Source organism: Babylonia areolata, chromosome 21 (assembly GCF_041734735.1).
Source record: "Babylonia areolata isolate BAREFJ2019XMU chromosome 21, ASM4173473v1, whole genome shotgun sequence".
NCBI lineage: Eukaryota > Metazoa > Mollusca > Gastropoda > Neogastropoda > Buccinidae > Babylonia > Babylonia areolata.
In genome coordinates, this window is record NC_134896.1 from 21050174 (window position 1) to 21060173 (window position 10000).

The window sequence follows — 10000 nt, forward strand, 5'->3', positions numbered from 1 at the left end:
TCCCAACCGCGTGATCGGGTTTTGAGATGACAGGAAGGTGAAGGGTGAGAAGGAGGCAGTGAGGGAGAGACTGACTCAGAGAGGAGACAGAAAGATGTACACACACACACGCACACACACACACACACACACACACACACACACACACACACACATATATATATATATATATATATATATATATATATATATATATATATATATATATATATATATATAGAGAGAGAGAGAGAGAGAGAGAGAGAGAGATGTTTTGTTCAAGCATCAAGAGAAGACTATAACCTCGTTTGAAGAAGAGAAACATAGTTAAGACACCACTTTGATATCTAATGCGTTCAAAATTATATTTATACGGAAAGAGAGAGAGAGAGAGAGAGAGAGAGAGAGAGAGAGAGTCGTCACCAGAGGCATAAATCGTGATGGGATAGCCTTCATTACATTGTTGTTGCACATGCAAGTGAATATGTTTATATTACTTGTGACTGCGACAGACAGGGAAGGAGATGGGTCGGGGGTGGGGGTTGGGGGGTGCGGGGGAGAAAGGGAGAGACAGACAGAGCGACATAGGGAGAGAGGGAGATAGACAGAAATATAGATAGATAGATAGATAGAGAGAGAGAGAGAGAGAGAGAGAGAGAATGATAATGAAATAAAGTTATTAGTCATAGCTAATTAATGAACAATGAGGCCATCAAATAATTAACAAATAGTAAAGAGTGGTAACTCTCTCCACACACAAGACACATAACTTCAAGCCAATACTATTTGTTAATTATTTGATCTTCTGGCCTCATTGTTCATTAATTTCAAGTTCACGAGGCAACCATGTGTTTGTTCTGTATTGTCCGTGTGTTGTGTGTGGCTTGTTCAGGATTAAAGAGGCTATGCCGGTCTGGAATAAAAGCTAATTTGTATTTGCACATTTTTTCTGTCATTGCTGCTGTGTGCACATGTCAAATGATCGGTATAAGAGCAAGCCCGGCGCTTCCTTTTTTTGGGAAGTGTCTGGGTTTGTTCCAATGTACCTTTTATTTATTTGTGTGCTAGTTGAATTGGTAGCATAAGCAGCATTGGCTTGAAGTTATGTACCTTTTGTGTGGAGAGAGTTACCACTCTTTACTATTTGTTAATTATTAGTAGTAGCCTTTTTGGCTTTCATGCCAAGAGAGGTATCAACAATAGATAAACAAGCAATGCACAGATATAAAAACAGCAAAGCAGCAAAATATACATAGAGAGAGAGAGAGAGAGAGAGGGGGGTGAGGGAGGGTATACATACATATGTAGATACATACATAGATACATACATACAGACAGACAGACAGACAGATACACAAACGATGAGAAACGTGGAGAGATAGCCAATCCATCTTAATTGTTGACGTAAGATTTTCCCCCTGTAACGTGAAAGAAGGTGGCGTGAACGATAATTTGTTTGGCAGCTCTGCAACACTGAGAGGGGCAGGGGGAGATAATGGAACATTGTTCTGGGGTTACATCCTTCTTCGTCTTCCAGTTTCTTCCGTCTCGCCATCCTGTCTACTAACAAGCTGACGTGTTTCCAGGACTCTTCCTGAAAAAAAAAAAAAAAAAAAAAATCAAGGAAAAAAAAAAAAAAGAACAGAAAAAAGGTGTGATGATGAGTAGGGGGTTCTTCTTTCTCTCCCTCATCTTCTTCTTCTTCATTTGCGTTCGTGGGCTGCAACTTCCACGTTCACTCGTAATGTACGAATTGTAGGCATTTACGTGTATGACTGTTTTTTTTTTGTTTTGTTTTTTTTATCCCGCCATACAGGCAGCCATACTTCGTTTTTCGTGGGAGTTGTGGGGGTTGAAAGGGAACGAGGAAAGCAGGAGAAGAAGAGAAATGAGGTGTAGGTGGTTGGAGGAAGGGCTGATAGGAGAGAGGGTGGGACAGAGAGAGAGAGAGAGAGAGAGAGAGAGAGGGAGAGAGACAGAGAGATAGAGAGATGGAGGGAGGTAGGGAGGGAGTGAAAGGTATGGAGAGACAAGCCGTTTTTATTGAGCCAGGTCTTCTGTTCTGCCCATGCCCAATGGGGAGGGGTCACAATAGTTACATGATGTAATAGTGAATTAACACACATACTTCTGCTTCAAAGTTAACTGCCTGTCGGTGACACCGTGGCGTTATTAGGAGCCTTAATGCATCGGTTGGATATATTTTCCTTGTTTACGAGCGCATTTGGCGTCGGACGTCAATAAAGACATCATGAAATCAGAGGCAAGCCCAAAAAATTTAACTTGCTCGAAGGTCAGAACATTTGGACCGTATAGCTGTTGTCAGAGAGTATCACCCAGGATGGTGTGGATAAATAAATAAATGGATAAATGAATAGATAGAGTGAGATATAAATGGATAGACAAATGGATAGATAGATAAAGAAAAGAAAGAAAGAAAGGAAGAAGGAAAGAAGGAAAAAGAATACTTGTGAACACGAAAACAATACTTGTGAACACGAAAACAAAGTGTTTTGTTTTATCACATACCCCCTCTACACACACACACACACACACACACACACACACACACACACACACACATTTTCTTTCTCATACACGACCGTGGGAATAGCTATATTAATCCATCTCATAAAAAAATGTAAGTGACACCAAGGCTATTTCTGTATTCATTTGAAAGTAAAGTAGTTGGCTTAAATTAAACAAACCCTAAAGGCCAGTTCACTGATGTGTCTGACAGCATCAGCTCAGTACAGGGACGAGAAGATAAGAAAGTTTCCCCTGCGGACAAGAAGGTAGTGGATTTTTTTGGTGTACTTTTAGGTTTAGGAGGGTGTTCTGAAGTATTGTGCTGTTTATCATCATTATTGTCTTTTTTTTTTTTTTTTTTTTTTTTGGTGCGCTTCGAGTTGATTTCATCAAGCTTTTGCACCTCATAAATACCATAATTCTTCTTCTTTCTTTCTTTCTTCTTCTTCTTCTTCTTCTTCTTCTTCTTCTTCTACTTCTTCTTCTTCTTATTGTATTTATTATCTTAAAAATTATTTTTATATTATTTTATTATTGTTATTATTTTAAATTTATTATTATTAATTTCTTCTTCTTTTTTGTTTCAAGGCCTGACTAAGCGCGTTGGGTTGCGCTGCTGGTCAGGCATTTGCTTGGCAGATGTGGTGTAGCGTATATGGATTTGACCGAACGCAGTGACGCCTCCTTGAGCTACTGTACTGATACTGATACTGTGCTGTAGGCGTGAGAACTGGGTACTCTGTTTTGTCAAATGACCTCCACGACAGAGCAACGAGTTGGTTCGAAACGTGTTCAGTAGTCATATGTTTTGTATTGTCAAGGGTCGTAGGTTTTGACAAGGGTCGTAGATTTCGTCGAGGATCGTATGTAATGTGGTGAAAACTGCATCCCGTTTCTGCCCTACTCTCCGAGTCTTTTTGTTTCTCTCTCTCTCTCTCTCTCTCACACACACACACACACACACACACAAAAACACACGCGCATGCACGCACACGCGCACGAAAGTGCGCACACGCACGCGCGCACATACACACACACACACACACTCACACACGCGCGCGCGCTCAATCTTTCTCACGCGCAACCGTGGGAATAGCAATCTTTTTTCTATCCCATAAGAATATAAATGACACCAAGGAGATTTCTGTATGAATTTAAAAGTAAAGTTTATGGCATGCCCCCCCAGAAGGGCAATACGCTTTTCTGTCTGACAGTATCGGTTGAAGGAAGAGAGAGAGAGAGAGAGAGAGAGAGAGAGAGAGAGAGAGAGAGAGAGAGAAGTTTTTGTATTTGGGGGAGGGTGTTCTGTAGTAACGCACTGTTTGCATGGTCGCTGGATATTTTTCTTCTTCTTCTTCTGCGTTCGTGGGCTGCAACTCCCACGTTCACTCGTATGCACACGAGTGGGCTTTTACGTGTATGACCGTTTTTACCCCGCCATGTAGGCAGCCATACTCCGATTTCGCGGGTGTGCATGCTGGGTATATTCTTGTTTCCATAACCCACCGAACGGTGACATGGATTACAGGATCTTTAACGTGCGTATTTGATCAGGCACTAGCAGGTCTGCACACATGTTGACCTGGAAGATCGGAAAAATCTCCACCCTTTACCCACCAGGCTTCGTCACCGAGATTCGAACCCGGGACCCTAAGATTGAAAGTCCAACGCTTTAACCATTCGGCTGTTGCGCCCGTCGCTGGGTAGTCTGATTTGTAAGAATGATCTCCACGACAACGCATCACGGCGGGTACTGCGGACTCGCCAGACGAAACTTGTCAAGGGTCATAATAGTTTTGTCGAGTGTCGGATGGTGATGTTGAAAATCAAGAAACAAACAAACACAACAACAACAACAGCAAAACCCCACCTACAACAACAACCACAGCCTGTTACTGTTTTGCTCCCAGTTATTTTTTTTCTTTTGGATGTTGAATAGAACTATCTTTGTTTCTTTGTCTTGTTTGTGCTTGAACCTAAGTTGAAGATCTAAAGAGGCTAGGAAAGTTGCTTATTACGCACAGGCAAATGAAGAACAACAAAAACAACATAATAACAAACAGAGAAATGTCCAAAAGCAAGAAGTTTGCATTTCGCTAATATACCCTTCATTTATATCACACACAACAGCTGCGAATATAAAAGAATCATTGCTGTAGAACCTGAGAAGCACCCACATGGGTAAAGCAGTAAAATGTGATCATTTTCGCGCACAAATAGTGGCGGCGAAAATCTGGCAACGATACGTTTTTGTTTTTTTCTCGGAGATAGAGTAACTATAACTCAATGATGATAATGATGATGATAGAGGAAATTTAAAACCCCGTACTCTATGGTACAAGACCCGTTGTGTGTGTGTGTGTGTGTGTGTGTGTGTGTGTGTGTGTGTGTGTGTGTGTGTGTGTGTGTGTGTGTGTGTGTGTGTCAATCAGTATTTTGTATTTGTATTTGTACGAGTATTTGTATTGCTTTTTATCACTACAGATTTCTCTGCGTGAAATTCGGGCTACTCTCCCCCGGTGGAGCGCGTCGCTACAGTATAGCGCCACCCATTTTTTTTGTATTTTTTTCCTGCGTGCAGTTTTATTTGTTTTTTTCCTATCGAAGTGGATTTTCTACAGAAATTTGCCAGGAACAACCCTTTTGTTGCCGTGGGTTCTTTTACGTGCGCTAAGTGCATGCTGCACACGGGACCGCGGTTTATCGTTTCATCCGAATGACTAGCGTCCAGACCACCATTCAAGGTCTTGTGGAGGGGGGAGAAAATATCGGCGGCTGAGCCGTGATTCGAACCAGCGCGCTCAGATTCTCTCGCTCCCTAGGCGGACGCGTTACCTCTAGGCCAGCACTCCACTCCAATATGAGGGGCGCGTCAGGAAATGATTTTGAAACACAGACACGGAATGTTGAATTTGATACCCTTCTCAACAGAAAACCAACGAAGCCTGGAGAGGGGCGTTCAGTGCTGGACACAAAAAAATATTCAGACCCCTCCTTCCCACCCCAACCCCCCACAAGGTTATATAATTCAGTCTACAGTCAGTAACAAAAGAAAACCACAACCAGATGGTTTGTTGATGGAAGATAAAGACACTCTTTAAAAAAAAAAAAAGAAGAAAAAGAAGAAGAAAAAGACGTGTACAGAACGGAAAAAAAGTAAAAAAAAAAAAAGAAAAAAAAAAAAAAAAAAAGCAACAGTAGGAATTCCAATACCCAATGGTCGGTTACTTAATCTATATCTCCTTCTGTTCATTCTTCTTGTTGAATTCCCATTTTAAAATGAATTAAAACATCTTGCTATCATTTTTATAATAACAAAATATTTCGATCGGATCCGTTAAAGAAACGTAAAAAAAAAGAAAAGAAAGAGAGAGAGAGAGAGAGAGAGAGAGAGAGAGAGAGAGAGAGAGAGAGAGAGAGAGAGAGAGAGAGAGAGTCAGAACTTATCCCTCAAGGGGCAGATTTCATGCAGTGGGGGGGAACCTTTTGTCTTCAGCACCGTGGCACGTTCGTTCCGCCAGTCATGACCTCTGTTACCAACGCTTGTCACGACTGTCAGCGAGATCATGTCACCGGTGAAAAGCTGAGGGCTCCATCCCTCGTTCAGCACCCCCCACCCGTAGTACCCTTCCCACCCCAAGAGGCAGAAAAGGACAGGGCGGGGTCTTCACTTCTGAAGTTCCAGACTGGATATACCCAGTGCTGACAGCTGTGGAAAGGGAGGAGGGGGTTGCTAAATGGGGGAAAACACCGACGTGGAGAAGAAGAGGGGGCAGGAGGGAGAGGGTTGGGTGATGGATGGAGTAGAGATACGAGTGTATGGGCGATGGATCCCATTTGAAGACTGGTCTGGGGAGTTGTATTGAGGGAGGTTTAGGTTTAGATTTAGCTTTGTTGAAATTTTCATCGATCGACGTCCGTCTGTAAGTCTGTTTATTTATTTATTGATTTATTGATTTTTAATGTAAAAAAGGGTATTTTATTTGCCCGTGTGATGATGTCTAACTGTCTTACTGTCTCCATGTCTTTGTTTCTCTCGATTATTGTCTTCCAGTCGGTCGCGTTCTGTGTCTTTTCTCAGTTCTTCTGTCAGTCTGTTTCTGTCTCTCTTTTTCACTCTGTTTCCCAATCTACTCAGTCTCCGTCTATCTCCATCTTTCTCCAAGTGCGAGAAATCGCATGATGTGTATTGATGCGCACGTGCGTGCGTGTGTGTTTGTGTGGGTGTGAGCGTGTGTGCGTGCATGCGTGCGTGCTTGTGTGTGTGTGTGTGTGTGTGTGTGTGTGTGTGTGTGTGTGTGTGTGTGTGTGTGTGTGAGAGAGAGAGAGAGAGAGAGAGAGAGAGAGAGAGAGAGAGAGAGAGAGAGAGAGGGTGGAGAGGAATCTATCAAACTGCCCGCGTCCAATCATAATTCTGGAGGACTAACATCTCCAAATGACAATAGTCATGATTTGATTTTAAACAAAAAGAAAAAAAAAGAAAAAGAAAGATAATAAACAATGATTTATTCTGGGCACATGTGTCTTAATCATCATAGTCTGTTGTTCGATTCTCAATTTTGTTGTTGGTTCAATCTGGCTGATTCATTTCTACCAGTGTCATACATTTAATCATGATCTTAGGAGTGGTTGTTAACTGCAGGTGCCTGTGTATGTATGTATGTATGTATGTATGTATGTATGTATGTATGTATGTATGTATGTATGTATGTGGGAGAGAGAGAGAGAGAGAGAGAGAGAGAGAGAGAGAGAGAGAATGTATTTGTGTGTTTGTGTGTGTGTTTGTGTGTACGTGTGTTTGTGTATGTACGCGCACGCACGCGCGTATGTGTGTGTGTGTGCGTGTGTACACGTGTGGTGTGTGCGTGTGTGTGTGTGTGCATGTGTGCGAGTGCGTGTATGCGCGCGCGCGCGTGTATGTAGAAATAATTAAGCGTGGAGAAGCATACGACTTTTGGAGATCTTCAACTTCTGCGTTCGAGGGCTGCAGCTCTCATGTACACCATCCTGAAGACTGGATATGATAAGGAGTGAATTTTTACGTATGTGGGCAAATCTTTTCTCGGCATTCAGCCATACTCCGTTTTCGGATGTCTGTGTACTGAGTATGTTCGTCCCTCCAGCATAACGCTCCGAATAGTGACATACGTATTTGATCTTCTGTCTGTATACACATATGAATCGGATAAAAGGGATATGTTTAATAGTAACTGGAAAATATGATCTACATCCATTATGACCACCAAGAATACGAACCCAGGACCCTCGGATGGAACGTTCACCCCCGAAAACGGAGTATGGCTGCCTACATGGCGGGGTAAAAACGGTCATACACGTAAAAGCCCACTCGTGTACATACGAGTGAACGTGGGAGTTGCAGCCCTCGAACGCAGAAGAAGAAGAAGAAGAAGAAGAATGGAACGTTCTACTCTCGGGCCTGTCTAATGTACCGTAGTAGGTGAGGATCATTTTGTAGACAGACTGCTGTCTGGTTGGGATATTTGTCCATGAATACGCATCGTTTATTTCAGTTCTTTTTGTCGGCGTCTGGTATCAGTTTCTGGAATCGCTTTCTCTCAGACGATAGATAGCCCCAATAAACTCTCCTGTCTGCTGTCTTTGGATAAACGAGGATCCTGGTTAAATGGCTAGCTCATGGAAAGTCGGGGGTTAATTTTGATAAAATAGAAAGAGAGCTGAATGCTGGTTCGCTTGAAGGAAGTGAAAAAGGTGGGTGAAGGAGTGATCGCGAATCCTGCATAATTCGGAACTGGACTTTCATGTCGAGGGATGGGATGATCCTTGTAAACTACAGAGCCACCGGTTTGCAGGCAGGGATGGATGCAGCGTAAAGGAACCAAACAAATAACAGCAGCAACAACAGCCAGACAAAAACAACAACAGCAAATCACCCCCCCCCCCCCCCCCCAACAAACAGATGGAAAATGAGGGCAACACAAAAAAACAAAACAAAACAAAAAAACAAACAAACGGAGATGGGGTTGCAGTGAAGCAAAGTTTGGGTATTGGAGAAGGCTTGACTAAGACTACTGAAGATGAATTAATCAAGTTCATAGACTCCCAGTTATACGAACTGTCATCTGGGGTGATGGGCTCTCTCTGTGTTGAGAGTGTTTCCACGCCAACAGCAGACTCTGAGTTGCGATGATTAGTATTGTTAATTCTGTTTGTCGTGTTGCTGACTCTGAGTTGCGATGATTAGTATTGTTAATTCTGTTTGTCGTGTTGCCAGGCGCTCGCCTGTTTGACGCCCCCTGCAGCGATAACTCAGCAGTCTTTAGTTGTTCTGTCGTCGTAAACATCGATGCCTGTGCAGTGTCCGCCGTCGTTGTGGGCGTTTAGTAACCATTGTGTACGAGACAGTGGCGTTAATATGGCTGCATGTCGGTATGTATCTCATGTCTCTTGTTTCTTCTTTGTTTTTCTGTCTGTCTGTCTGTTGCTCTCTCTCTCTCTCTCTCTCTCTCTCTCTCTCTCTCTTTCTCTCTCTCCTCTGTTTATCTGTCTCTTCATCTCTCTGTGTCTGCCTCTGTCTCTCTGTATCTCTCTCCATGCTCACGTACACACGTGCGCATATTTATATTGTCTGTCAGTCCGTCTGTTTGTATCATACGGATTAAAAAACTGCCATTTTCAGGTGTTGTTTTTTTTTATTTCGTCAACGTTTGTTGCCCGTTTGGCACTGCTTTCACTCTCGCTGATTGTGTACGCACGCACGTGCATGAACGCGCATACAATCTTCTCTCTCTCTCTCTCTCTCTCCCAACTCCTTCTTTCTAGCTCTCTCTTTCTCCATCCCTGTTCACCGTCACCCAGTGTTTTCACCAGTCCACGTTAATTTTCCTTCCTCCAATCAATACACCGAACATGTTAAGGTGGGGGAAAAAACCCGAAACAATCAGTTACTTACCAGCTGTGAACGGTAAATGTCACCACCAGAGATGACAGAAATCTCTTAAAACTGTGCGCTTTGTACTGAGCACACCTACACACGCCCCCTCCTCCACACGCCCACAATTACCCCCCCCCCACCCCCACAGATACACACGCACACACATGTACACAAACACACATATAAGCACACACACACACGCACGGACATATGTATGTTCACACATACCGACAGACAGATAGACACACACGCACTCACGGACACTCCCACTCACATACAGACACACACACACACACGCACGGACACACACACACACGGACACACTAAAGCACACACACACGCACAGACAGACAGACAGACACACACACACATAAGCACATACACACGCACACACACGCACACACACACACACACAGCTGACCGACAATGTGACAAAGCGCACAGTTGGTGGTCTCATCCCATACATCCACCTACTCCTCCCTCCCCTTTGCCCCCTGGGGTCTGAATTCAATCTGTCGTGTTGTCAGTATAGTATTGCTCTGGGGTTCCATCAGCTGGGGGTCTGGTCAGCCCTTCTGT

General features: G+C 43.3%; 1 protein-coding gene across 1 annotated transcript in view; it reads left to right on the forward strand.

Annotated features, from left to right (window-relative positions):
- The window catches only part of LOC143296111 (DNA repair protein RAD51 homolog 2-like), a 95522-nt gene that overhangs the window by 29174 nt on the left and 56348 nt on the right, over nt 1–10000 (forward strand). The window lies entirely within an intron of this gene.